Source organism: Aethalodelphis obliquidens, unplaced genomic scaffold (genome assembly GCF_003676395.1).
Source record: "Aethalodelphis obliquidens isolate GAN/ISIS:26980383/991018 unplaced genomic scaffold, ASM367639v1 scaffold33, whole genome shotgun sequence".
In the NCBI taxonomy this organism is placed as follows: domain Eukaryota; kingdom Metazoa; phylum Chordata; class Mammalia; order Artiodactyla; family Delphinidae; genus Aethalodelphis; species Aethalodelphis obliquidens.
In genome coordinates, this window is record NW_020837977.1 from 10,627,335 (window position 1) to 10,652,081 (window position 24,747).

Below are 24,747 nucleotides of genomic sequence, written 5' to 3' on the forward strand. Positions count from 1 at the left end.
GGTCACACAGCTAGTAAATGACAGAATTGGGATTAGAGGCAGTCTGGCTTCAAAACTCATTTTTTTAACAAGCACCGACAGCTGCCACAGTCTTGATAACTCTAGCTGCTTAAGCAGATTCAGACACAAGTGTAATCTACCTTAAAGACCACAACTATTTCTAAGGTTTTGCTCATATTGCTTTATATAAATTATGGCTCATTTTGGCTCAGTAGTGCTAATCTGATTTAAATTAAATTGATACCTTAAAAAAAAAGACAAACATATTCATCAAATGTTAATTTTGCACAACAGCTACATTTTACATAATTTACCCTGACAAAACTGTGGACTGTCAGTTTTTTGTGTCAAATAGCATTTTTTTGTGATTCATCAAACTGTAGTTATGAGATGCAGAATCATAAAGTAACAGGAACCAAAACTGGAAAGGGGGTGGGGCAGTTCAGAGAAGGCCAAAATCAGGAAAAAACTCTATATTTAGGAAGCAAAACCAGAATATTTTTGGAGTAATTTTAATTACAGATGTCCATGGACTCCAAACATATTGCTGCAAATGTTTATGCATGATTTTTATGTAAAATGACTTCACATAGTGAGACATCATGTGCCTGTATGCTTATTGTGACATAACCAAATCATCTGGTAGGATTCTTTCCTAACACAAAGGGCTTTAAAACTTTTGGAAATATAAACTCTGCCTTGATAGCTGACGTAGATGCTAGTCTCAGCATTTCCGTCAAGCAGAATCTGCGTCAATTTTCTGTGCTTGTTTCCAACCCATTAGATGGAAGCAATAGTACCAGCTTTACACTTTTTGCTCTAGAATGTTACTAACTTAAATAGGGTTTATTAGGGGTGTGAGGGACATTAGAAGTCATCTAGTCTAATGGCTTTCCAGCTTTTTGAAAGCACTCGCTCTCTTTTAATCCATGTCTTTTAATATAAGTTATCACTAAAAGGTTAGAGCAGATCTAGTCTGCTAATAACATGCTTGGGTCTGGGGTCCGGGGCCCGAGGCCTGGCCTGTTGGCCTCACCATCCTCCAGCAACCTCTGAGGCCCGCAGAACACAGGTTGAGGACCACTGAGCTCATCCAACTCACTCCCATTTCACAGTTGCGAAAACCAGGACCCAGAGGTGGTCACTTAACAGAAGTCTGATGGAGGACTTGCACTGGAGCTGAGATCTAATCCCTAGTCTTTTGACTCCCAATCAGGTATTCCTTCTGTTAAAGTAAGTTTTATTATTATTCTCCATTTCTTACTCTCTTCTTTAAAAAGATCATAAGGGCTTCCCCGGTGGCGTAGTGGTTGGGAGTCCGCCTGCCGATGCAGGGGACACGGGTTTGTGCCCCGGTCCGGGAGGATCCCACATGCCGCGGAGCGGCTGGGCCCATGAGCCGTGGTCACTGGGCCTGCGCGTCCGGAGCCTGTGCTCCGCGACGGGAGAGGCCACAGCAGTGAGAGGCTCACGTACTGCCAAAAAAAAAAAAAAAAAAAAAAAGTTAAAAAGATCATAATTCTATGAAATTTAATTATTACCTGATGTAGATGACATCATAGTTTTTATCAACTATTCTTGTCTATCTTTCTGTAAAGTACATACCCATTTTTGTCACAAGAATGCTTGGTTGAATTGTTCCCTCTTGAAACAATATAGCAAAGAGCTTTGTAGCGATAGCTGCTCAATACCTAACTAGTTTTTCCAGTTCAAAATACCACTCTTATTCTGTTCTCTAGTACTTATATTTGGGGGTGATATTTGATGCCTCCCTTTCCTTTCCTTACTATCCACTCATTTGCAAAATCTAAGTCACCGTAAATTGTTTCTGTTGCACTATTGAATTGGATTTTATGCTTTTTTTCTACACAACAAACTCAAATCTGAACGTTGGCTCCATGCTGTTCTTACGTTGCACACTGAGAATACACATACATAAAATATGAGATTCAGGCAGTCTTCCTGCCCCTTTCTCTCCCCTCTACCCCCAGCGCTCCTGTTGATGAATTCACAAATTAAGGGGACAGTGAGGTCGCAGTAATGGAGCCAGACTCAGCTGGACCATGGAATCCTCACTTCTGAGTTTCTTCTTTCCTGATTTTATTCATTCAATTATTTGTGGGTTTCAGTTAAAATGGTTCTCCAACCATGCCCGCATGTTACATTCTTTGTCAGTCTCTTCCGAAAAACCAGGTACCGTTGTGAGTGTTTAAAGACCCTGTGTGATGTTTCCCCCGGCCCTCCCATCCTAGCAGGAGCACATGTGCCTTCTCTCCTCTTCCCCTCTGTCCCCTAACCACACGCTCCCATCAAGTCTCACTTTCTTCTTAGCAAGGAAATTTTCTTGTCATCCCCACCTCTTGCATTGCTCCTTCTCATATATTTTCCATCACGCTTTGTTCAGAAACACTGGTTTGTACATCTACCACCCTGGATTCTTTCTGGTCTTTATTTATCTAAAAGATTAAAAAAATAAATTTATTTATTTTATTTGTTTTATTTTTGGCTGCGTTGGGTCTTTGTTGCTGCATGCGAGCTTCCTCTAGTTGTGGCGAGCGGGAGCTGCTCTTTGTTGCGGTGTGCAGGCTTCTCATTGCGGTGGCTTCTCTCTCGTTACGGAGCACGGGTTCTAGGCGCTCAGGCTTCAGTAGTTGTGGCACGTGGGCTTAGTAGTTGTGACTCATGGGCTTTAGAGTGCAGGCTTAGTAGTTGTGGCGCACGGGCTTAGTTGCTCTGTGGCACGTGGGATCTTCCTGGACCAGGGCTCGAACCCGTGTCCCCTGCATTGGCAGGTGGATTCTTAACCTCTGCACCACCAGGGAAGCCCTAAAAGATTTTTTTGATGTGGACCTTTTTTTTTTTTAAAGTCTTTATTGAATTTGTTACAATATTGCTTCTGTTTTATGTTTTGGTTTTTTGGCCACAAGGCATGTGGATCTTAGCTGCCTGACCAGGGATCGAACCCACACCCCCTGCATTGGAAAGTGAAGTCTTAACCACTGGACCACCAGGGAAGTTCCTCTTTCTGATCTTTAAAAAAACACCCCAAATCAATCCTGTAGGAAGCTTTGATTAATCCTGTTCTACCTGTTCCCACAAATAATATCATTGTAATCTTGAGAGTTACAAGAGTTTCAAAGAGTTACCAAAGCCCAAGAGTTTTTACAGGCTCATTAGGAGGTAATGTGACCTTTCATTTTGACATTTGTCCTGTTGAGTCTTTAAAATGTTTTTTACATAGATGGATGTTAAAATAAATAGCCCTATGAAATTAATTATATTTAGTGTAAAGATACTGATGTGGGCATTGTTCCCAATGTTTTGGTCATGGACTTTATAAATTATGTGACTGATCATGTTTCTTTTGGTGCACTGGTTGCCAGGAAGCTCAAAGCAAAATTTGTGGCAAATCTTCAGAAAACATTTAGAATTTCACAGCTTTTGTTGCTTTTTTTCAACTTTACCCTGTGGTTTTATCTTTATCTTTTCCCCTGCTCTCCTCTGAATTTTTGTTTAATCTCACTATAAGTAATTTTTTGTACATGTGTTTATAAAACTACCTTAATTTGCTTTTGAAAAAAGGCAAAGCAAAACAAAACATGATTGCTTATTAAGCTATAGATTTAAGTAGTTAGCTAAATGTAAAGCAAGCCTGTGATTCTTAACATTCCATGTGGCTTCAACACAAGTGTGGTACTCCAGTGTGCACTTACATATGCTGGGCAAAGAGATAAAGAGAAGATATTATAAATGCAAAGTAATATTATTTACTTGAGGAGATTTTAGAGAATTTTTAGAGAATGTGTTAGAAGGCTGCTTGTTTCTTTGTAGCTCAGGTTTTTATATTTTTTCTTTCAAAATTTGCTTTAAATGCTACTTTTCCTTAGGAAGAAAAAGTTGTTTAACTTAATGAAGTTGTATTTAATGGTCAGTACTCAAATTTGCTTTGGAAGTTGGCTTACTTGTGTGTATTATCTCAGTTCCACTCACCAGAGCTAAGTCCCTGCTGCTGTGAATTCAAGCGTGCTGTCTCTTGATGTTGAGGCAACTGCAGCTGGAAAAGTAGATGTGTTCTGTTGATATTAATCAAAGTGACAAATAATGTTTCACTGATAAACAGCAGCGGGTGAGCAAAAATTTTAGGAGACAACTAAGAAACTTGAGACTGAAAAAAGAAATACCACTTAGTCAATCAACAAGCACTTACAGAGCATGCATGGCATGTAAGAAATTTCTTGCTACACATGTGATTTATAGCAGGCAAGTTATATCGGATGGTGTCTCTAAGAGGATTTTCTACATTTGCATGCCCAAGAGCAATCGGAAATAATGACGTTAATTATTCAGTAAATGATAGGCATTAAAAAGTCTAACCTCATCCAGTGAAAACTGTTCTGAGCCAGAAAAGATTTATCAATATCCCACGAGCTCTGCTATCAGACTACGTGGGTCAGATATTGGGTCTTAGAAGTATGCTGTCCAAAGAGCACTGCCAAACATTTATGGACCCCTGGGCTGTTTTAAGGGCCATAGAAAACGTTTCAGCTAAAATATGAACGAGAGATCATGACGATGGTGGTGATTATGATGGTAACAATAAAGCAGCTACCATTTACACAGCTTTGCTTTGTGCCAAACCCTGTGCTAAGCACTTTACATTTGTTATCTCACTTAAGCCTCACGTCAGCCCTATGAGGTAGGTTCTATTATTTTCACTTTTACTGATGAGTAAGTAAAAGATTAGGGAGTTTATTAGACAGGCTAGGCTAACTGCTATTTATTTACTTAGGCTGTGTTGGGTCTTCATTGTTGGGTCTTTGTTGCTGTGCGCAGGCTTTCTCTAGTTTCGGCGAGCGGCGGCTACTCTTCGTTGTGGTGTGCGGGCTTCTCATTGGCGGTGGCTTCTCTTGTTGTGGAGCACGGACTCTAGGGCCCGTGGGCTTCAGTAGTTGTGGTGCGTGGGCTCAGTAGTTGTGGCTCGCGGGCTCTAGAGCACAGGCTCAGTAGTTGTGGTGCACGGGCTTAGTTGCTCCAAGACATGTGGGATCTTCCCGGACCAGGGCTCGAACCCGTGTTCCCTGCATTGCCAGGCGGATTCTTAACCACTGCGCCACCAGGGAAGTCCCCTAACTGCTCTTAGTACCGCAACATCTGTGTTGCCTAACACAATCAAGGTTTATTTCTCTCTCCATGAAATGAGGGCCCAGGAGAGGACGACTCTGCTCCACACAGCCATTTGAGAACAGGTTCTTTTCATCTAGTGGCTCTGCCATCCGTAGGGCCCCAGGGTCCACCCCTGGATCCTTTGCACTTGATTGGGAGCCTATGTCAGGGAGGGTGTGGAGAACAGAGGGCTGGACACACATCACTTTTGCTCGCATTTCATGGGCAAGGACTCAGTAACATGGCCACACATAACTTCCAGGGAGCTGGTACTTACGACGTTCCAGGAAGAAGAGGATACAGGTGTGATGAGCATCTAGCCAAGGTTTGTCACAAGATGTGACCAAGGTCACGTAGATAACTAAGGGGCAGAGCTGAGATGCAAACTCAAAGAGAGCCTTCCCTCAAGGAAAACATGCACAAGGACCCATAAAGCAGATGTCCTTCGTTAAGGAGGAAAATTACATTGTTGAGCGTAAGGTTTATGTTGTAATTTGGACAAAGAAAGGAACCTAAAGAAATAAGTTAAATCCACCACTGTCAAGATGGGAACATTAATTACTTCTCTGAAATGAGCTTGAAAGGGTCAAGCAGGATTGCAAAAAAGGCTTCTTAGTATGGCCAAGATTCTTATAGGCTGAAGTCAGCCTAGACTAGAATTTTTGCCTTAAATTACCAACCCTGTCCCTGCCCTCTTAGTGGCAGAGGGCATTTTATAGAAAGCATTTTGCTGGGTTCATTCTTTTTTTTTTTTTGGCCACGCCGTGTGACATGCGGGATCTTAGTTCCTGGACCAGGGATCGAACCCATGCCCCCTGCATTGGGAGCACGGAATCCTAAGCACTGTACCACCAGGGAAGTCCCTGAGTTCATTCACTTCCAAGGAGACATATGTCTTCCAGTGACATGCGGACTTACGTAATCACAAATGATAAGAGAAATGGATAGATTTTTATTAACAAAACCACAAAATAGCTATGTCTGTGTATTTAAATATGTACATGTGCATTAGATTGAACCAAATGGAAAAGCCAATATTTGATTATTTTTGACCTGCAGAAAGGCCATTTCACATGGTTCAACCTAATATTTGTTGGAAATGAGTGTCTAAATTAAGTGGTAATCTGTAGATACATAATGTCATAATGTGAGCTCAGTGCTTGTCAAGCAGTTGAAATGACCCCGAGCTATACTAAGTAGGGAGCCTGCCCAGCCTCTGCTGGCCCGGGGCGGTCAGCAGCATGGATAGAACCATTTGTGACTGGTTTGAGCAAGACTTCTTGCGGTGGGAGCGTGCTTGTCCCTCCTTTCATTTCTGTTGTGACACTTTGCCGCTGTTCCAGAAAATCCCTACTTCATTCACTTTAATCCATTTGGTAGTTTTAAAAGCAGCTACTAAGTGCAAATGTTTTGGAGAGGAATTGCACAGAGAATCCCTATCCAAAGATAGCTCCTTTGCTTCCTAGCAGAGTGTGAGGCTGTGAAGTCCTGAGACACAGAACAGGTAGGATTTGACGGAGAAGAGGGATATGTTAGAAGTTTGGGGCATCAGAGGTATTAGGCAGGGGTCAGTTAGAAGTCACTGTATACTTGCTGGGATGGGAGATTTGGGGTCACTGGACGGAAGAAAGGATAGAGAAAGGGGCTTGGCGTGATCTTGGAGTTGAAGTTCGCCTCTGTCACGATTTTGCACAGGGCTGGTTTTCCACGACTGTGGAGTCAGTAGGAGGAGAATGTGCTCTCTGACTCTTCTGCATCTGCTGATTCTGAAAACCTCCTCACGGGTTCTGGGAGATTTCTGTTGTGTGGTGTGCCGATGGTCCCAGACAGCATGGCTAAAACAACATCTGCTACTTCTAACTCCAAGAAAATAAAAGAGCCGTGTGGAGAGAGGTAAAGTATCTGGCAAGAAGCGGCTAGAAATGTAAATAATTATTGGCCCCATTTCCTGTATCTTCCTGATTTCTTATATTCTCTCCTGTTATCCTCCAGTTGTCCTCCTGTGGCCCTTCATTCAGCTTTTCTTTTTCTTACTCCAAAATTAATACATAAGAATGATACCGGGACCTCTTAATGTTCGAGTGCTCAGTCCTCGTTATCTTCTTTTTCTCTGTTTTTATTCCCTTGGGAATCTCATTAAGTCCTATGGCTGAAAATAGAAACTGTTGGCTTAAGAGTCTCAAGCTTCTGTTTCCAGTTCATATTTCTCCCCTTATCTCCCGAATCGAGCATCTGACTTGGACGTATATGTTCCTTGTCTGGTAGACACATCAAACGCAACCCGCCTTCCTGGTCTCCCCCAGAGCTGTTCCACCCTCTGCCTCCCCCTTCTCAGTAGATGGCAAATCCATCTTTCTGGTGGATCGGACCAAAAATCTTTTTTTTTTTTTTAATTTTTGACCACGCTGTGCTGCATGCAGGATCTTAGTTCCCAGACCAGGGATCAAACCCGTGCCCTCTGCAGTGGAAGCCCAGAGTCTTAACACTGGACCGTCAGGGAAGTCCCCAGACCAAAAATCTTGAAGACATATACTTGCATCCTCTTTTTTTCCTCACACTCCACATCTTATCTGTCAGAATCTCTCTTCTGTGTTGTTGCACTGAGCTCTTGTCTGGTCACCTGATTTTCCTTCTGTCTGTCCTCAACACCCCAGCCAGAATGCCCAAGCCCCTTCTCTGCTCAGGGCAGTGCTCCCTATTGTACTTGGAGTGAAAGCTGAAGTGACCCCAAGGCCTTGTAGGACCTGCTCTACCCCACACCACTCTGACTATCTCTCTTCACTCATCCTTTCTCCTCCTGCCTTCCTCCTTCTACTTTATTATTATTTTTAAAATTAATTTTTTTTGGCTGCATTGGGTCTTCGTTGCTGCGTGTGGGCTTTCTCTAGTTGAGGCGAGCGGGGGCTACTCTTCTTTGCGGTGCACAGGCTTCTTATTGCGGTGGCTTCTCGTTGCGGAGCACGGGTCTAGGCTCACGGGCTTCAGCAGTTGTGGTTTGCAGGCTTGGTAGTTGTGGCTCACAGGCTCAGTAGTTGTGGCTCACAGGCTCTAGAGCGCAGGCTCAGTAGTTGTGGCACACGGGCTTAGTTGCTTCATGGCATGTGGGATCTTCCCGGACCAGGGCTCGAACCTGTGTCCCCTGCATTGACAGGTAGATTCTTAACCTCTGTGCCAGCAGGGAGGTCCCTCCCTTTCCACTTTAGCCATATGACTTCTCTGATGTTCCATGATCAGGATGGACACAGTCTTAGCTTAGGGTCTTTCCACTGGCTGTTCTCTCTGCCCCCAGATGCACACATGGGTCACTCTCTCACCAACTTCAAATCTTTGCTGAAATTTCATCTTTTCAGTGAAGCCTACTCAGGCCACTTTGTAGAAAATTATGTTATCTTCCTGTCCTAACTCTCTAAATCTCCTACCTAGCTCTACTGTTTTCTGTAATGCCTATCATCTTCCAATATTATATATTAGTATATAATGTACCATATAATATACCTTTTTATATATTTAATTTTTTGGTATCTGTCTCTTTTCACTAGAATGTAAGCACCATAAGGGCTAGGAAGTTATTTGTTTCCTTCACTGATGTATCCCAAGCATTGAAAATGAGAGTGGCACATAGTAGATGCTCAATAAACATTTGTAAAATGATTTATTATATGGAGGTTAATTATATTTAATACATAATTGAATGAAATCCATCTTAAAATTTGTATGAAACTCATTGCATACTTTCAGCAGGTGTTTAAACTTTAACTGTGGTTTGACTTCTGTCCCCTTTAGTGCAATGGACTAGATAATTTGGGCCAATATTCCTGTTGACATTGACTAAAAAAGCTTGACAGAATATTTAAAAGTCTTTCAAATAACATCTAAGAACTGACAAGAGAGTAAAAAATTAGGCTGCCAAGACCTGGGAGAAGACAGAAATCCAGAAACATAATCTTGTTTGGGATCACCTTTGCTTTGTGGGGAGTATTTACCAACCCAGAACAGGTGGCTGAGAGGCTGAGCAGTGCTTTCAATAGCCTCACAGTGCAGGGGGGATCAAAACTGGAGTCCAGTGATACCAAGAGGGAGGAGTCCCAGGGAACATCCAGGTTGTGGATGGGACACCAGAAGGCTGCACCCCAGGAGTGAGAGTGAACAGACATAAACCGTCTCTTGCATGGATTCCAGCCAGGCTTCAAGTTGTCGGGGGGTCTCCAAACTTCAGCCTCTGAAGTTTGACCAGATGGATCCTAGGTTGTCAGTTCCCCTGAGCTCCTGGCAGAAGCAAATGGAAGTCTTTTGGAGGAAGACAAAGGTCATCCTCAACTTCAAATTATTACTAAAAGTTTTTTTTTTTTTCCAACTACGATGTTCATTACTAAAGATAACTAGGCACACAGGGAGACAAGAAATCATGAATGAGAACCAGTATAAACAACAGACCCCAGAAGCAGATCCATGGGACATCTGGATACTGTAATCACCAGAGGCAGAGTAACATAAACCCTGTTTATTATGCGTATGGAGATAAATCTCAGTCTTAAACATTTCACTAGGAAACTGAAAATAATAAAAAGTGATATTGCAAATTTGAAAGAGAGTGAGCTAGAAACTCTAGAATTGAAAAATATAGTAATCAAACTTTAAGTGGTTTTACCCCCACTAATATTCTCTAATAATGATATATTCCTTGTTGAAATAATGCAGTGTTGGTCAACGTTCCTATTTTATTTTCACTTTTTCTGGCCAAGTTTAAGCTGATATAAAGTAATTGTTAAAATGATCATATTTTTATTCTCAACATTATATTTTCATTCCCAATGTTCCTTTGTGACAATGTAGTGAAAGTTATCTTGTTTAGAATACTTTGTGTTTTGTTTTTGGATTCTGAACGGTTTTGCAGTTGTTTCTTTTATTTAATTTTCTTTATTTCTTGATTGCAACATTTCTCCTTTGGTAATTGGTTAACTTAGCTCTGAGAATTTCAAGAATAACAGGATTTTAGAGGGAGAAAAGGAGCCAAGGCCAGAAGTCTCAGCCTCTTACTCCTGATTTTAGAGAATTCTGTAACTTTGGAGTTGCTTGGCATTCCAGACTGTTCTAATTACTGATATCAGCCTCATAGCTGACCCATATCACTGATGTCCGAAGGCTCAACAAAGGAATCCTCTTGTCCTTTGAAGGCATTCGTTTAACTGTGGTATCGGTTAGTATATTTTCAGAGAGTTTTATAACCTTAGATTGCATATTTGAAAGAGATTGTACCGAAAGAAGACACACCAGATGGCATTAAGGGGGAAAAAGCCAATCTAATCTAAAATGTGGTAATAAATGAATTTTTATTTAATTAGTATGCTAATGATTAATAGGAAAGTCAATACAACTGACACCAAAGATATATTAGACATGTATTATAATAGACACTCAGATTTATGCTGCTGTAGTCTGTCAGATAGACACAACCCTGTATCATGCGACTCAGGAGCAGAGAAAGAAAAGTACCTATTGTTGATAGGCGCAACACTGGATACTTGCTTTATTTAAACAGCTCCTGTCTTTCTTCCTGAGGAGCAGCAATGTAGTAGCCAAGTGCTTTGAAGGATGTGATGTAACAGCAAGAGTTTCCAGGTAGAGCCAATGACTGAGCCAGGTGAGTGGTCCCTTTGTGGCTGCAAATGTTTTCTGTTTGTTTGAAGATCAAATTCCTGATCAATGGCTGAGGTTGAAGAGCAGGGTCTATGCTCCCGGGAAGAAGGGATTGGAAACACAATAAATCAAGGTTTTAGGAGTCCAGATGAGTGGGCTGGGTTCAGGAGAGGGCACCTGCCTTTGGTGGGCAGGTAGGAAGAGGGCACCTGAAGTCATATCAAGGAGACAGAAGCACAGGCGCACTGATGGGAAACATGCAACTAGGGCTTCCACCAGAGGCCTCCAAGCTGGGAACATTCATTCTGAGGAATGTGCACGGTGACTCATCGGACAAAGAAGAGAAATACCAGCAGGACCATTTACATTTGTTTTTGTCTCATTAAAAAAAAAAAATTGTACTCTTACATATGTCTTATGGTGTATATAATATAGTGCTACAAAGGCACAGGTGTGGGACGCATGCTTAATAATCTTTTTTTTTCTTTCTCTTTGCATTCTTTTTTTAAAAAATTAAAGTATAGTTGACTTACAATATTGTGTTAGTTTCAGGTGCACAGGAAAGTGATGCATTTATATATATATATTGTTCAGATTATTTTCCATTATAGGTTATTACAAGGTATTGAATATAGTTCCCTGTGCCATATAGTAAATCCTTGTTGTTTATCTATTTTATATATAGTCGTTTGTATTTGTTAATCCCATACACCTAGCTTATCCCTCCCCACCTCCCTATCCCCTTTGGTAACCATAAATTTGTTTTCTATGTCTTTGAGTCTGTTTCTGTTTTGTATACGGATTCATTTGTATTATTATTTAGATTCCACATATAAGTGACACCATATAATATTTGTCCCTCTCTGTCTGAGTCACTTCACTAAGTACAGTATTCTCTAGGTCTATCCCTGTTGGATACTCAATAACCTTTGCAAATAGCACGCTATCATCTCATGCCTAAATACAGTAAGATTAGTCCACTGGCTAATCCAGTTTTGTACAGGTGTACAGGGTTGGCTCAAAACCCAATGGGACTGAACCTGCAGGTGACAGGCTGCTCCATACCTGGAAGAGGTGAGCAGAGAAAGGAGGCGAAGGACTGGCAAACTCAAAACCTTGCACAGTTTTGTTTTTTTTTTTTAATTGAAGTATAGTTGATTTACAACGTTATATTAGTTTCAGGTGTACAGCAAAGTGATTCAGTACTTTTACAGATTATACTCCATTAAAAGTTATTACAAGATAATGGCTATAATTCTCTGTGCTATTCAATATATCCTTGTTACTTATGTATTTTATACATAGTAGTAGTTTGTATCTCTTAGTCTCATAACCCTAATTTTCCTCTCCCTCTCCCCTTTGGTAACCACTAGTTTGTTTTCTATATTTGTGAGTCTGTCTTGCATATACTTTCATTTGTATTATATTTTAGGTTCTACGTATAAGTGTTAGACAATATTTGTCTTTATCTGTCTGACTTATTTCACTAAGCATAATATTCTCTGGATACATCCGTATTGCTGCAAATGGCAGAATTTCATTCTTTTTTTAGGCTGAGTAGTATTCCGTTGTATATATATACACCATATCTTCTTTATCCAGTTGTCTGTTGATGGGCATTTGGGTTGCTGCCATGTCTTCACTATTATAAATAGTGCTGCTGTGAACATGGATGCATGTATATTTTTGAATTAGTGTTTTTTTTTTTTTTTCTGAATATATGCCCGGGAGTGGTATTGTTGTCTGCTCATATGGTAGTTTTATTTTTAGTTGTTTTGAGAAACCGCAATATTGTTTTCCATAGTGGCTGCACCAATTTATATTCCCACTAACATTGTATGAGGGCTGCCTTCTCCCCACATCCTTGCCAACATTTGTCGTGTGTAGACTTTTTGGTGATAGCCATCTGACAGGTGTGAGGTGTTGTCTCATTGCGGTTTTGACTGGGCCTTTGGAAGAGTCTGGGGATCAGAAAGAAGGTCAGTGTGTCTGAGTCCCAGGAGCAGAAGGTGATTTGTGTGTAGTCACGCTCACGAGGCAAGCAGGAGCTGATTATGCAGAGACTTTCAGGCTGTTGTATTAGGGGTCTGAGAAACAGAACTGACAATATATATCTCTATATCTTCCTACCTATCTATCTATCAGTCTGTACAGGCAGACATCAGAGATATTGCAGGTTCAGTTCTAGACCACCACAATAAAGTCAATATCGTGATAAAGCAAGCCATATGAATTTTTTGGTTTCCCAGTGCATATAAAAGTTATGTTTATACTATACTGTAGTCTGTTCAGTGTACAATAGCATCGTGTCTAAAAACCCCAAGGTACATACCTTAATTGAAAATACTTTATTGTTAAAAAATGCTAACCATCATCTGAGCCTTCAGCAGGTCATGGTAGTAATTTTTTTTGTTCTATTCAGTCTCTCAATGGATTGGATATGCTCATCCACATTGGGAAGGGCAATCTGCTTAACTCAGTCTACCAATTAAAGTGCTAATCTCACCTAGAAACACCCTTTCTTATATATAAGAAATAATTATATATTTCTTATATATAAGAAATAATTATAAATAAATAATTTATATTTATATTATATAATATATATTATATTATAAATAAATAATTATTTCCAGGGCATTTCTTGTTATTATTTTATTGCACAGTTAGAAGTTTCCCTAAGTATTGGATATATGTAGTAAATATCAATTAACCCCAAATTCTAACTTGTGTGAAATTTATTTGTGTTTAGGAACCAAAGTTCTGAGTGGAATTTTTGTCACAGTGTTGATCTCCATCTGTAGTGCATGGCTTTCCTATGCATATAACACACATTGTGATATTGCCTCAGTATTTTTCGTCTAAAAGTGAAAATGTCAGACAAAACACATTTCAAAGTTCCTTGCATATTTGTTGGTGTCAGATTTAGAAAACCATTCAATACCACTGATATTGAATGAACAGGTAGAAAGTTTGTATTGTTCAAGCTTCTTGTCTCCAGGACTTAGAATTGTATCTGGCACATAGTAGGTGTTCAACAAATATCAAGTGAACCAGTGATGATAGAATTTATGCAAAATGACCAGGCGCATTGTAGATATTGGAAAAATACTTGTTGAATTCAGTGGGCTCGCTTAGAAACTGGAGAAGAATGTTAAATTGATGACTTAGAATAAATGTGTTAATATTATACATATTTAACACTTAATTTTGAATGTTTCCACAGAGCCAAATTATATGTAAAACTCTTGACATGCTTTTATCTGTTTCATTTAGTTTTTCTACACCTCAAAAAATGTTTTTATTTGTTTTGTTTGAAACTAAACCCAATGGATTAAATGCTATGCCTACTGTTTTCAAAATGAAAGAATTATTTTCTCCCAAATGAATGAAATATCCTAGAATGTAAACCCTTAGAGGGCAAGAATCAGTATTTTCATGTTATTTAATATTCTGCAAAGGAAAATGCAAAGCCATGCACTGAGGAGACACTTATAAACACTAGCTGATTATGATAAAGCCTCTTGAAACCAGGTTTAAAATAGTTCTTTGTTTTCCAGATTGTCAAAATATTATCTATATTTAGCAACACAAAATTTTTTAGAAAGCAGATAGTTTTTGGTTTTCCAGATTGTCAAAGTATTATCTATATTTAACAATTCAAAATTAAAAAATAATCTAAACATCTTTTAAATGGTTTTTAAATGTGTAGGTAAAAATCAAATGAATTCCCTTAATCTCTGGGGTTTCATATTTGTTTTTAGTGGTTTTGTTTTATCATTAGTTTATTTATTGTCTCAATCATGCTTTGGCTTTATTTCTAGCTTCCCATTAGAATTTTAAAGTAAATGTAAAGTTGCTTGTAGTATAAAGCTCATTCAACAGAAAATTGCTCTAAGTGCTCATAAAGAATTTTTGAAGAAATATAAAAATCATAGGCAGTAAGAATAGGAATTTAAGGATTCCCTGCTCTGTTAATGATCCTTCTTCAATAATCTCAAATTCTAGCTTTTGGCTGGTTCTAAACAGATGTTAAGGGACTTCCCTGGTGGTACAGTGGTTAAGAATCCGCCTTCCAGTGCAGGGGACACAGGTTCGATCCCTAGTCAGGGAACTAGATCCCACATGCATGCTGCAAGTAAGAGTTCGCATGTCACAAGGAGCCAGCAAGCTGCAACTAAGGAACCCACGAGCCACAACTGAGAAGCCCGCCTGCTGCAACTAAGACCTGGTGCAACCAAAAAACCCCCCAAACAGATGTTCAGAACATTGACAGTATAGGATTTCATTTGCCAGTGTGAAGAGAATGGCTGGGGAAGGCAACTAACTTTTCTGAAGCACCTGCTATGTACTAGGTGCTTGATATATTGAGTCCTTTAACCCTCAGAACAACTCTGTGATAATCTCTCTTACCTTGAAATCGGAAAACTAAAGCAAGGAGGTATTGCACCAGTTTTCCAAGGACACATAGATGGTGAGTGGAGGAGTGGGGTGCTACCACTGGGCTGCCACAGAGCCCATGCACTTCCACCACACTGGGCTGCCTCTCTTGAAGTTATCCACTGGAAAGCTCAGAGCGGTTTTGGCCATTATGAGTACCAGAGCGGTTTTGGCCATGAGTACTTGAGACACCAATGGGCAAGATGATGATTTCATCATGGAAAATTCTGGAAGAGAATAATCTATAGAGGAATTTTGTCTGACCTCTAACACCAGACCCATCCTTAGACAGTGGCATGTGAATGGGGCTCTGACTTAGAGCAGGAGATGGTTTCATGCCGTTCATCATTATCAGTCTCTTTCCAATATTCTTGACAGAGTACCAAAGAAAGGCCGTCAGTTCCTTTCTCACATTCAAACTCATTGTTAGGTCTAACCAAAGTCTTTCTAGGTTTAATCTCTCCATAACTGCCATTGACCTTCATTTGGAAGCTGTAAAATGTAACTGTACAAGGTGCTTAAGTGTAAAATGTTTGAGGCAAAGGATATAAGGAAGGAATGTTATCAAGAGCGCAATTTGCAGTAGCTCATTATGGATGAGTCTGCCTCCTTACATTTTAAAAAACGATCTAAAACTGAGAAGCCAGAAGATTCACAGTGTTTTGGCAAAGTCAGTCTTGAGAAATTCACATGAAGATATATTCTGATAAAAATCATAAAACATTTTAAATAATGAAGCTGATGAATTATTAATGTTTTATCTTACAAGGAGTCTGGGGGGTGCTGGGTTGTGTATGTGTGTGTGTGTGTGTGTGTGTGTGTGTGTGTGTGTATATATATATATATATATATGAAAAGGTAGGGAAGATATATACACCCCAGCCCCACACTCCCCAAAGGAACTTCACCTTGAAATCTCTGCATGTCTCTTCCCAGAGGTTTCCATTGTCCTGAATTTTCTGATTAACATTTCATTGTTTTTTTTTTATAAAGTATTTTTATTTTTAATTTTTATTTATTTTATTTTTGGCTGTGTTGGATCTTTGTTGCTGCGCGCGGGCTTGTCTCTGGTAGCAGCGAGCAGGGGCTACTCTTTGTTGCAGTGCGCAGGCTTCTCACTGTGGTGGCTTCTCTTGTTGAGCGTGGGCTCTAGGCACGCGGGCTTCAGTAGTTGTGGCTTGCGGGCTCTAGAGTGTAGGCTCAGTAGTTGTGGCGCACAGGTTTAGTTGCTCCGTGGCATGTGGGATCTTCCTGGACCAGGTCTCGAACCCATGTCCGCTGCACTGGCAGGTGGATTCTTAACCACTGGGCCACGAGGGAAGGCCCAGATAATGTCAAATTACTTTTTATAGCAGTGGTACTAACTCAACCCCCATATCCTTATTAACCTGATATTGTCAGGCTTTTAAACTTTTCCCAGTCTGGTGAATGTAAAATGGTATTTCATTGTGGTTTCGATTTGTATTCAGTCCATATCTAAAGAGTTTGAGCATCTTTTCCTATGTTTATTGGCCATGCAGGTTACTGTAGTGATGTGCTTCTTCAAGTCTTTTACTGATTTTTCTATTGGATTGTTTGGCTTTTACTTACTGATTTTTAGGAGTCTTAAAATATGTTCTGCACACAAATCCTCACTTTGTTTTGTACTTAAAGAATGCAGAAGCATCTAAATTTAGTGCAGTTGAATTTATAAATCTTTTAAAATTTATGTATTATGCTTTATGTGTCTTAAGAAAACATTCCCTATCTCAAAGTAATAGTATCCTATGTTGTTTCCAAAAAGTTTTATCATTTTTGTCTTTTATATTTGAATTTTTAGTCCACCTAAAATCTACCCCCAGCTTCTTTCCTTCTTTTTGGTAAGGTATAAGGTAGAGATTTACTTCCCGCCTCCCCCCAGAATGGATAACCAGTTATTTCAGCACCATGTATTGAAAATCCATTCCCCACTGATTTGTACAGCCAGCTATAAACCATATATGTGTAGATTTCCTTCCAGGCTCTGTATTCTATTCTCTTGATAAGTTTTGATATCTGGTAAGGTAAATCCTTCTCCCTTATTATTTTTTTTCAGGAGTTTTTGGCCCCTTCATCTTTTGTATAAATTTTACACTTGCCTTATCAAATTTCAGTTACACACATGCACACAAGAACATGCTGAGATTTTGATTGGAATTGTGTTGACTCTATATATCAATTTAGGCAATTAAGGAAGATTTGACATCTACATGATATTAAGGTTTTCAGCCTTTGAAGATGGCGTATTTCTCCACTTATTTAGCTCTTTTAAAATACCTTTTGATAAAGGTTTATGATTTTCTCCATAGAAGTCTTACTTATTGTTGTGAAAGCTCTTTAACCTCCAAGTAGGGGGTATTTCCCAATGCCCACATCAGGTATGGCTATGAAGAACAATGGTCATGGAAGCACCTTTCAGAAGGAGGAACTCAGAGATCAAGGGAAACATTCCCAAGGCAGTTCCTTTGAGAGCATAGAAAAGAGTCAAATCAGGGTGCTTCCATCTCCCCACAAACTCCCTGGATATAGAACTTTTATATGGATTCTCCTGCAGGATTTCAAGATCAGTAATTTCTGGATGTCTCTTATTCTATTTCTAAATGGATTTTTTACTGTAGTTATCCTGATCCAACTCCACTGCTGTATTTTGCATATTAGAAGAGTAGGTGACTTATGTTCTTAGTTCATAGGTTACCAAGCCTTGAGGAGCCACATCAACATCTGATTGAGAGGACTGCATGCCACCTTAAAGTCAGAAGTGAATATAGTGATCAAATAGGACTAAGTCTTGTCCCTCTTGGGGAGGCAGTGAATGTATTTTATGTGTGGGGATAAGAGTAAAAAGGTTACCAGACCCCTGCCTCACACCACACACATTTTTAAACTCAAAATGAATCACAGACCTTAATGTAAGATGTAAAACTGTAAAACTCTTAGAAGAAAGTATAGGTGTAAATATTAGTGATCTTGGATTAGGCAATAGTTTCTTAGATATGACTTGAAAAGCACATGTAGCAAAAGAAAAAATATAAGATTTCACAAAAAATTGAAAACTGCCAAGTGGGATTTATCCCAAGTATACAAGGCTGGCTAGATATTCGAAAATCAGTTAATGTAATCATCACATCACAGGCTAAAGAAGAAAAACCACATTATATTCATAGATGTAGAAAGATCATTTGAAAATTCCAATACCCATTCACTATAAAAACTCTCAGTAAACCAGGAATGGAGGGAAACTTCCTCAATTTTATAAAGAATATCTGAAAAACCCCTACAGCTATCATCGTATGTAATGATGAAAAGCTTAAATCTATCCCACTAAGATCAGGGTCAAAGCAAGAGTGAACCCTCTAACTATTGCTTTTCAACATCGTACTGGAAGTCCAGCTAATGCAATAAGGCAAGAAAAGGAAATAAGAGGTACACAGACTAGTAAGGAAGAAATAGAACTGTCTTGCTTTGCCGATGACATGATTGTCTATATAGAAAATCTGAAAGAATCACCAAAAAACACCTTCTGGAACTAATAAGTGATTACAGCAAGATTGCAGAATACAAGGTTAATATACAAGTCAATTATTTTTCTATATACCAACAATTAAAAAGTTAAATTTGAAATGAAAAAAAATTTACATTAATAACCCCCCAAAATGAAATACTTAGTATAAGTCTAATAAAATATGTACATGATCTATATGAGGAAAATTACAAAATTCTGATGAAAGATGTCAAGGAAGAACTAAACAAATGGCGAGATAGCCCATGTTCATGGATAGGAAGACTCAATATTTTCAATTGTCAGTTCTTCCAATCTTGATCTATAGATTCAATACAATGCCAGTGAAAATACCAGTGAGTTATTTTGTGGTTATTAACAAGCTGACTATAAAGTTTATATGGAGAGACAAAAGACCCAGAATAGCTAATATAGAATATTGAAGGAAAAGAACAAAGTTGAAGGACTAACATTTCCTGACTTCAAGACTTACCATGAAGCTACAGTAATAAAGACAGTGTGATATCAATGAAAGAACAGACAAATCAATGGAACAGAATAGACATCCCAGAAATAACTCCATATAAATATAGTCAACTGATCTTTAACAAAGGAGCAAAGGCAGTACAATGGAACAAAGATAGTCTTGTCAATAAACACTGCTAGGACAACTGGACATTCACATAAAGAAAAATCTAGGCACAGACTTTACATCATTTACAAAAATTAACTCAAAATGGATCATAGAACTAAATGTAAAGTGCAAAACCATAAAACCACTTGAGGATAACAGAGGAGGGAACCTAGATGACCACGAGTATGGTGATGACTTTTTAGATACAATATCAAAGGCACAATCCATGAAGGAAAGAATTGATAATTTAGACTTCATTAAAATTAAAGACTTCTGCTTTACAAAAGACAGTGTCAAGAGGGACTTTCCTGGTGGTGCAGTGGTTAAGAATCCACCTGCCGATGCAGGGGACATGGGTTTAACCCCTAGTCTGGGAAGATCGCACATGCCCCGGAGCAACTAAGCCCGTGTGCCACAACTACTGAGCCTGTGCTCTAGAGCCCACGAGCCACAACTACTGAGCCTGCGCGCCACAGCTACTGGAGCCTGTGCCCCAGAGCCCACGCACTGCAACTACTGAGCCCGAGTGCTGCAACTACTGAAGCCCGTGCACTTAGATTCCGTGCTCCGCAACAAGAGAAACCACTGCAGTGAGAAGCCCTTGCACCGCAACAAAGAGTAGACCCTGCTTGATGCAACTAGAGAAAGCCCACATGCAGCAGTGAAGACACAACACAGCCAAAAAAAAAGACAATGTTAAGAGAATGACACAGACTGGGAGGGAGAAAATACTTGCAAAAGATACATCTGATAAAAGACTGTTATCCAAACTATACCAAGAACTTTAGGGACTTCCCTGGTGGTCCACTGGTAAAGAATCTGCCTTCCAATGCAGGGCACATGGGTTTGATCCCTGGTTGGGGAACTAAGATCCCACATGCTGTGGGGCAACTAAGCCTGCGTGCTACAACTGTTGAGCTCGTACGCCTCAACTAGAGAGCCTGCGTGCTGCAAACTACAGAGCCCACATGCTCTGGAGCCTGTGTGCCACAACTAGAGAGAGAAAACCTGCACACCACAGCTAGAGAGAAGCCTGAGCGTTGCAATGAAGAGACCGCACCGTAACGAAAGAAAAGATCCCGTATGCCTCAACAAAGATCCCATGTGCTGCAACTAAGACCTGATGCAGCCAAAAAAAATAAAAAATAAAAAAATAAGGAAAACAAATAAAATAAAAAACCAAAAAAACCAAAATATAACGAGAACTCCTTAAACTCAACAATAAGAAATCAAACAACCTAATAATAATAAAATAATAAATAATAAAAAAAAAATAAAAAAATTAGTCAAAGACCTTAATAGAAACCTCCCCAAAGAAGATATACAGATGAAAAATAAACATATGAAAAAATGCTCTACCTGACATGTCATCAGGAAGATGCAAATTAACACAACAATGAAATATCACTACATACCTATTAAAATGGCCAAAATCCAGAACACGGACACCACCAAATGCTTGTGAGGATGTGGAGCCACAGGAACTCTCTCTCTTTGCTCGTGGGTGTGCAAAGTGGTACAGCCAGTTTGGAAGATGGTTTGGTGGTGTTTTACAAAACTAACATACTCTTACCATGCTATCTAGCAATCGTGCTCCTTGGTAATTACTCAAAGGAGTTGAAAACTTATGTACACACAAAAACCTGAACATGGATGTTTGTAGCAGCTATATTCATAATTGTCAAAACTTGTAAGCAACCAAGATGCCTTTCATTAGGTGAATGGACAAATAAACTGTAGTACATCCAGACCAGTAGGCAATTATTCAGAACTAAAAAGTAATGCACCAGCAAGCCATGAAAAGACATGGAGGAGAAGTAAATACTTATTACTAAGTCAAAGAAACCAATCTGAAAAGGCCACATATGGTATGATTCAAACATTATGGCATTCTGGAACAGGCAATAAAGACAATAAAAAGATCAGTGGTTGTCAGGATTTAGCAGGGAGAATAGATGAATAGGCAGAGCACGGAGGATTTTTAGGGCAGTGAAGCTACTCTGTATGATACTATAATGGTGGATACATGTCATTATACATTTGTCCAAACCAATAGAATGTACAATACAAAGAGTGAACTGTAATGTAAACTATGGATTTTGGCTGATAGTGGTGTCATTGTAGGTCCATCAGTCGTAACAAATGTACCACTTTGGTGAGGGGATGTAGATAATGGAGGAGGCCACGCATGAGTGGGGGCCACTCAGTTTCTGTGAACCTAAAATTGCTTCAAATAATAAAATCTAGGGCTTCCCTGGTGGCGCAGTGGTTGAGAGTCCGCCTGCCAATGCAGGGGACACGGGTTCGTGCCCCGGTCCGGGAGGATCCCACATGCCGCAGAGCGGCTGGGCCCATGAGCCATGGCCGCTGAGCCTGCATGTCCGGAGCCTGTGCTCCGCAATGGGAGGGGCCACAGCGGTGAGAGGCCCGCGTACCACAAAAAAAAACAAAAACAAAAACAAAACAAAACAAAAAAATAATAAAATCTATTTAAAAAGTAAAAAAACAAAAAACTAAAAAACTTTTGTGCCTCAACAAACACTATAAAGAAGTGAAAAGATAATCCACAAAATGGAAGAAAATGTTTGCAAGTAATACATTTATTAAGGGACTTGTGTTCAGAATGTATAAAGAACTCTTACAAATGAACAACAAAAAGACAGATAACCCAATTTGCAGCACTATTTACAATAGCCAGGACATGGAAGCAACCTAAATGTCCATCAACAGATGAATGGATAAAGAAGATGTGGTACATATATACAATGGAATACTACTCAGCCATAAAGAGGGACATAATAATGCCATTTGCAGTGACATGGATGGACCTGTAGATTGTCATACTGAGTGAAGTTAAGTCAGACAGAGAAAGATAAGTATCATATGATATCGTTTATATGTGGAATCTAAAAAAGTGGTACAAATGAACTTATTTACAAGACAGAAATAGAGTCACAAATGTAGAAAACAAACTTATGGTTACCAAGGTGGAAGTTGGGGGGAGGGATAAACTGGGAGATTGGGACTGGCATATACACACTACTATATAAAAAATAGATAACTACTAAGGACCTACTGTGTAGCACAGGGAACTCTACTCAGTACTCTGTAATGACCTATATGGGAAAAGAATCTTAAAAAGAGTATATGGATAACTGATTCACTTTGCTGTACAGCAGAAACTAACACAACATTGTAAATCAACTATACTCCAATAAAAATTAATTAAAAAATTAAAAAATGAGCAAATGATTTGAGTAGACATTTCTCCCTAGGAGATATACAGATGTCTAATAGGCACATGAAAAAGTGCTTCAGATCATTAAGTCATTAGAGAAAAGATAACCAAAACCACAGATACCACTTCACACCCGCTAGGGTTGCTAAAACAAGAGAGAGAATAACAAATGTTGACAAGGATGTGGAGAAATTGGTACTCTCATGCATTGATGGTGTTGTCAATGCAGTGAAAAGCTCAGAGGTATCTTACCACTCTGGTTTTCAATTTCCTCTTTATTTTTGGCCCCAGAGGTTTTGCTTACTTCTTTTGTGAGCTTAGATATTCCTTTAAAATAAGTAAGAAAAATGATCCATATTTCCAGATGTTTTGTAGTGGTGCGTTTTCTCAGGAAACATGAGCCACCAAATTGATTAGAAATGGAAGTTCGCATTCTGTAAGAGATGCTACTTCACCAGTGGATATCTGTGATTCTCCATTTATGGATATCTGATAAATAAAGATATCTAAATCTTCACTACAACAATATTTTGACCCCTTTTAATCTAGTTTTCTAAGTATAACATAAACTTGAATGAATTACTGGGTTTGAAAAAGAGCAGTTACATATGAATAAAGCATAGTTGGGGATGAGAACTGTGACACTTTGCTGAAAAATTATATTAAATAAAATTATGTACACTCTATTAATAGATGGTGTACAGTGCTGCTGGTCTCATCTACCAATTTCTCCTCATCAAGGAACTGGTGAAAATCCTTCAGCAAATATAACTAAGTGAATAGTCTGTATAAGCTCAGCCAGGGCTCCTCTTTCATCGTCCAAAAGTGCTGTTGACCCTTTCCTAAATTCTCCCCCTCAATTACGCTTCAGGCTGTTCTGTGCTGGGAGGTGGCTTCTTATATCAGGAGCCTTAAACTACCGGAAAATGCCCAGATCCCTTTTTGTACTGGTTGAAAGTTCTTCTTATAAACAATCTTGATCCATTGTATTTTTAAGGGGGTTGGCTGTCTGCACTCTGCTCTGTAGAATGTGACTTGATGACTTGGTCATCTGGGAATACATGTCTCATATAGTTGCCTATTGTGCACAAGGTGAGATCTCTGTCCAGGGTACCTCAAACACCTCATCTTTGATGGGTGAGACACTTCTTGTCAGAGGTCTGATCTAAAATTGCATTTTCTATTGGGCAGAATGAGGGCCATCCAGACCGTTGTTGTATAGAAAGAACTATGTAACATTTTCCTTATTTGCAGAGGCTCAGAGGACTGTTGCACTAACCATTTTATTATCCTCACTGACTGGGCACACATAAACTCTCAGACTTTACGTTCTTATGGCCCATTCGGGCTACAGGAGCCCAAATATTCATGCAGGAGGGAATTACAGTTAGATAGTAAAATACAGTCTACAGTCCTTTCCGCAGATAGGGAGGGCTGACTGTAATAAGTTTTCTGTTGTTATCTTTGAGAAAATCAATTACCTTATAACTTATATTATACACATTGCACCTTAAAAAGATCAGTGAACTGAACATCTTTGCTTCTAGACATGACCACAGAAGAAGGACTAAGTATTAGTCCTGGTATGACTTTAGTGACAGTGTTTTTCTCCTGTTATAGAGGGAGGATGGGAATGGAATTTACATTGCAACCAAAAGCAAAAAGAGCAATATTTAGTCTCAGTCAACAGACTTTCCTGAAGCCCTATTGTAACTTAAGTGCACTGGTGGCAGCTTTCTACTCATAAAAAATACGTGTTACAGAGCACATACCACTAAATGAACCAAAATGTACAAAGTGGGGCTTTCTGTTTAAATAAATAAGCACCATTTGACATCTGGTGAAAATATCTCCGCAGCACCCTTTGTTCTCTTTAGCTTACATTGATGAGGTTTTAAAGTTGAGAAACTGCCCTGTTGGGAAAGGAAGCACACGAAGAAACATGACTATTAGTTTTCCTTTGCTGCAAATGTCTGAAAATTTCACATGTAGAGTCTGTAGTTATTATGGGGTTTGGCGTGTGGGTGGCTGAAAATATGGTACTTGGCCTTTTGGTGCCAAACTTTCACGCAGCTTCAGCTGTCTGTATACAAAAGGCATGGCAGAATGTGTCACTTT